The sequence below is a fragment of the Oncorhynchus mykiss genome, chromosome 22 (genome assembly GCF_057628025.1).
Source record: "Oncorhynchus mykiss isolate SJ-2025 chromosome 22, ASM5762802v1, whole genome shotgun sequence".
NCBI lineage: Eukaryota > Metazoa > Chordata > Actinopteri > Salmoniformes > Salmonidae > Oncorhynchus > Oncorhynchus mykiss.
Genome location: NC_143043.1, coordinates 6,837,810 through 6,843,809, shown reverse-complemented (window position 1 = coordinate 6,843,809; position 6,000 = coordinate 6,837,810). Strand labels below are relative to the sequence as shown.

At 40.8% G+C, this 6,000-nt stretch overlaps 1 protein-coding gene across 6 annotated transcripts in view; it reads left to right on the top strand.

Moving 5' to 3' along the window:
• The window catches only part of si:ch211-269e2.1 (cohesin subunit SA-2), a 42,967-nt gene continuing 36,967 nt past the window's right edge, over window positions 1-6,000 (top strand). For 2 of the 6 annotated variants that reach the window (XM_021578651.3, XM_021578649.3), the window contains exon 1: window positions 1-123. The gene's annotated coding sequence lies outside the window, so the exon portion shown is untranslated. Of the gene's footprint in view, window positions 124-3,790; window positions 3,876-6,000 lie in introns of those variants that run through there. The other 4 variants (XM_090215177.1, XM_036958523.2, XM_090215178.1 and 1 more) reach the window with 3 other exon arrangements.

Genomic DNA, 6,000 nt, shown 5'->3' with positions numbered 1-6,000 from the left:
GATAGGTCAGGTCTATGTCCCTCCTCCTGCTTTCTGTTGATATAATTCCGCTGGATGGCGCTGTCACATCAGGGACCTGGCACTGCTTATTGACAGCTGCTATTTGGAATTCTCATGCTTCTGGTAAGAAAATTACATTTTATCTGGATATGTTTTCAGACTTTTATTACGGAACGTGTTATACTCATGTTTTCTTGCAATAGTCAGTATTTCAGTCAGCCGTTCAGCCCTATGTGAGATCGATGTTGTTGTTTGAGCTTGTTCTTATCAAAACATCGAGATAGAAACGAGATGAGAAACGTTAGGTAGGACTACTACACTATTCAAATATCATGCCACACCGTCAAAAGACATTTACTGTACAAGTAGCCAGCCCATGACATTCGTATCGGAATGAACTAGTGAAACATGGGGGATGGGAACCGAAAGGCTGGAGGAAGCAGTCACAGCAGAGAGGAAGAGGCGAAGAGAGAGGGATAAATGGGCACAATCTGTCTTCTCCAGCAGGTGGCGTTTTGTATTTTTTTCGCTTACCAAGCGAGGAATTTTTGTATCGAGGTCAATGAGTGTGTCGAATTTGGTTAACAAAATATGTAATGACTTATTTGCTAGGTGTGGTTTATTTAATCTAATAGAAGCGTTTTAACGGCGAGGTTGTTACGAATGTACTGATATAAGTAGGACACGTTACATCCGGCAACTGAGAAAAAACACTTTATAGCCTAGTCGTCACTCTTACCCCAGCCTATTTCTATCTTCTTGCATTGTGATTTTTAACCTAAACTTCACCACACTGCTAACCGTATGCCTAACTTTAACGTTAAATTAAGACCAAAAAGAATAGTCAATTATTCACTTTGTTTTTGGTAACTAATGGAAACCGTTGTGCCCTCTCATTGGCTAGAAGGATCCCACCTGATCTTCCCTTTTCCCGGCTGCCTTCCATTTTTGAAGATATTTATTTTCATTGTTAGAATGGCCAATTTAATGGAAAATCTGTGGTCCCCTTTACAACTGTGTTCACTAGTTACCACAGCCACAAAGTCATAAACACCGCCTATTTCTGCTTTAACCTAACCACACTGCTAATTTCATGCCTAATCCTACCCTTAAATTAAGACCAAGAAGCACATTTTTGTCTCATTCATTTTTACGATATTGCCCACGTTGACTTTGTGGCTGTAGTAAGAAGTGATAATACGGAATTCTGAGTGCTTCTCGAAGCGTTCATTCAAACTGCGTGCTTTATGATCACTGGCAGATAGATAACACGTATTGTACACGGAATTATTGGCTATCTATCTGCCAGTGATCATAAAGCACGCAGTTTGAATGAACGCTTCGAGAAGCACTCAGAATTCCGTGTACAATACGTGTTATCACTTCTTGCCACAAAGTCAACGTGGGCGATATCGTAAAAATTCATGTCAAAAATGTGCTTGGTCTTAATTTAAGGTTAGGATTAGGCATGCAGTTAGCAGTGTGATTAGGTTTTAAAGCAGAAATAGGCGGTGTTTATGACTTCTAACAATGAAAATAAATATCTTCAAAAATGGAAGGCATCCGGGAAAAGGGAAGATAAGGTGGGATCCTTCTAGCAGATAGCCAATGACTAGTTGGGGTGGGCATGTTGCTCATATGTTGATCAGGAAGGCTATATCCTGTGCCGGTAATACAATAGTAATTCTCAGATCAATTTGTATTCATGCTTCGCTATCATGTCGGGCCGAACAACGCCCCATGACCTTATTCATGATACAGCATTGCATCTTGTGTCTTATTGCTTAAATACTTGCTTGGAAGTAGATGTATTTATATTAATGGTGCATGACTTAATGCACTATGGGCCTAGTATAATCAACATTTTGTAATGATGACCATTTCAGATGATATGATAGTTATTCTGTTCCACGCCCGGTTTCCCGATAGCGATGGAATTTATATTAAATGCTGACCAGACCAGACACGTCGCTTGGGTCGCAACATAAATTTAGAAATCCATGTTATTCAATTATTGCACCCACACTGCTCACGAGCATCTTCGCTGCCAAGGGCTAAAATAGAACTCCTTTCTATTTCTGACAGATCGTGCTGAAAGTCCTGCCTCTCCCATTTCCTCATTGGTTTATAGAAGCAGGTACACACGTGCCATCTCCTCATTGGTTATACCCACGTGGGTGATTGAAAGACGAACTGTTTTGCCGGTCGTTGTGGTAATACTATGAAAGTATAGATGCCGATAACCATATAAGTTTAAAGATGAAAAAGCCTGGAAGGAGGAGAGATGACTTGAAATGATTCGGTTGGCCGTTTTATGTGTGGATTAATTGTCAGAGTAGAGGACCTTGTGCATTTCAGGTAAAATAACAACTCAATGTTTATATCCCAGGACCAATTAGCTAGCAACAGCAAGCTAGCTAAATAACACAAATTAGCTAGCAAGTGCAAGCTAACTAGCTAAATTGCCATACATGTTTAATGCTTTTCGACCTGTCCCCAAATTAATGTCATTGGTTCAGATTTTTTGATATTTTAACCTGCGTGCCGTGATAGCGTTTGGTGTAGGGAGACAAAACATTTATGCACGATGGCGCACGCAGCCGGTTTGGTGGGCTTACGAGTGTTTTAACATGCATCTTTCCTACAACGACCGAAGATGTAACTTGTGTTTTCCAAAACGCCACTCGAGAACGTACACTAAAAAGTGCATTGTTTAGCCATATGTCGATACTCTACTGTGTAGCACCCACTTGAGTGATGCTACACTGCCGCTGAAAACTCACGATACAGGTGACTGTATTAGAATTTACATTCATTCTCCATTCCTTACATTTACACCTTTGGTTTAAATTCATATCATTCGCAACTCCATCAGCTTATTTGTTTCTTCTTCTGACAACAGGCGTTGTCTTTTCACCCAGGTACACACACTCATGGGAGATGACAGCATAGGTACTAATTATCCTATTTAAATATGTGACAGCCAGCAAGGTGCAGAATACACACAAAGGGATTGTTCAGTAGAGCACTATGATAAGGATGTTGCAGATACAGTTGAAACTGATTTTAAATAGGTTAAGTGCAAACTAATTTTAAGTGCATGTCTAGTTCACAATCAGTCAAATAACAAACACCATCATTGTTCTTACCCCAGACATCTGCACAGTCTTGTTTAGTGCACACATTCAAGACAGCCCCAAGCCATTTTTCAGGAGTCAGCTGTATCTGGTAGAAAAACACACATTTGTGACTCTATTTTAATATATCTCAAGTTTTTCTGTACTTTACCATGTCCATCTCAAATCAAATTGTATTTGTCACATACACATGGTTAGCAGATGTTAATGTGAGTGTAGAGAAATGCTTGTGCTTCTGGTTCCCGATATCTAACATGGAATCTAACAGTTCCACAACAACTACCTAATACACACAAATCTAAAAGGGGTGAATGAGAATATGTACATATAAATATATGGATAGGCAAGGTGCAATAGATGGTATAAAGTACAGTACATACAGTTGAAGTCGGAGGTTTACGTACACCTTGTCAAATACATTTAAAATTAGTTTCACAATTGCTGACATTTTAATCAGAGAAAACATTCCCTGTTTTAGGTCTGTTAGGATCACCACTTTATTTTAAGATTGTGAAATGTCAGAATAATAGTAGAGAGAATGATTTATTTCAGCATTTATTTCTTTAATCACATTCCCAGGGGGTCAGAAGTTTACATACACTCAATTAGTATTTGGTAGCATTGCCTTTAAATTGTTTAACTTGGGTCAAACGTTTCAGGTAGCCTTCCACAAGCTTCCCACAATAAGTTGGGTGATTTTGGCCCATTCATCCTGACAGAGCTGTGTAACTGATTCAGGTTTGTAGGCCTCCTTGCTCGCACACACTTTTTCAGTTCTGCACACAAATTCTCAATATGATTGAGGTCAGGGCTTTGTAATGACCACTCCAATACCTTGACTTTGTTGTCCTTAAAACATTTTGCCACAACATTGGAAGTATGCTTGGGGTCATTGTCCATTTGGAAGACCCATTTGCGACCAAGCTTTAACTTCCTGACTGATGTCTTGAGATGTTGCTTCAATATATCCACCTAATTTTCCTCCACATGATGCCATCTATTTTGTGAAGTGCACCAGTCCCTCCTGCAGCAAAGCACCCCCACAACATAATGCTGCCACCTGCGTGCGTCACGGTTGGGATGGTGTTCTTCGGCTTGCAAGCCTCCCCCTTTTCCTCCAAACATAATGATGGTCCTTATGGCCAAACAGTTCTATTTTTGTTTCATCGGATCAGAGGACATTTCTCCAAAAAGTATGATCTTTGTCCCCATGTGCAGTTGCAAACCGCAGTCTGGCTTTTTTATGATGTTTTTGGAGCAGTGGCTTCTTCCTTGCTTAGCGGCCTTTCAGCTTATGTCGATATAGGACTCGTTTTACTGTGGATATAGATACTTTTGTACCTGTTTCCTCCAGCATCTTCACAAGGTCCTTTGCTGTTGTTCTGAGATTGATTTGCACTTTTCTCACCAAAGTAAGTTCATCTCTAGGAGACAGAACACGTTTCCTTCCTGAGCGGTATGACAGCTGCGTGGTCCCATGGTGTTTATACTATTGTTTGTACAGATGAACGTGGTACCTTTAGGCGTTTTGGAAATTTCTCCCAAAGATGAACCAGACTTGTGGAGGTCTACACATTTTTTTCTGAGGTCTTGGCTGATTTCTTTTGATTTTCCCATGATGTCAAGCAAAGAGGCACTGAGTTTGAAGGTAGGCCTTAAAATGCATCCACAGGTAGACCTCCAATTGACTCAAATGATGTAAATTAGCCTATCAGATGCTTCTAAAGCCATCAGATAATTTTCTGGAATTTTCCAAGCTGTTTAATAAAGGCAGTCAACTTAGTGTATGTAAATGTCTGACCCACTGGAATTGTGATACAGTGAAATAATCTGTCTAAACAATTGTTGGAAAAATTACTTGTCATGCACAAAGTAGAGGTCCTAACCGACTTGTCAAAACTATAGGTTGTTAACAAGAAATTTGTGGCGTGGTAGAAAAACGAGTTTTAATGACTCCAACCTAAGTGTATGTAAACTTCTGACTTTCAACTGTACATATGAAATGAGTAATGTAAGTGGCATTGTTAAAAGTGACTGGTGATCCATTTGTTAAAGTGGCCAGTGATTGGGTCTCCATGTTGGCAGCAGCCTCTCTGAGTTAGTGATTGCTGTTTAGCAGTCTGATGGCCTTGAGATAGAAGCTGTACTTCAGTCTCTTGGTCCCAGTTTTGATGCGCCTGTACTGACCTCACCTTCTGAATGGTAGCGGTGTGAACAGGCAGTGGCTCAGGTGGTTGTTGTCTTTTGTTATCGTTTTTGCCTTCCTGTGACATTGGGTGCTATAGGTGTCATGGAGGGCAGGTAGTTTGCCCCTGGTGATACGTTGTGCAGACTGCACCACTCTCTGGAGAGCCTTGCGGTTGAGGGCGGAGAAGTTTCCGTACCAGGCTGTGATACATCCCGACAGGATGCTCTCGCTTGTGGATATGTAAAAGTTAGTCAGGGTTTTGGGTGACAAGCCAAATTTCTTCTTCCTCCTGAGGTTGAATAGGCGCTACTGCGCCTTGTCCACCCACACAGACAGTGTGGTGAAACATTTCAGTTTGTCGTTGATGCGTATGCCGAGGAACTTTAAACATTCCACTTTCTCCGCTGCTGTCCCTTCGATGTGGATAGGGGGGCTAATCTAATCTAATCCTGCTACAACAGGGCTAATCTAATTTCCACCTTGAGTACACTTCCAATTGAAAGTCCACAGAAAACAAATGAATGCTACACATTTCGACCGTCTTTTTCAGGCAGTGCTTGTACATCTCAATGGCCCTATAGGCCTCCCACTCTATTCAACTACAGCTATTATATCTGGTTAATGATATGCTATTATTTGCTTCCCTAAATAAGGCATTGCCCCTTTTTTTAAGAG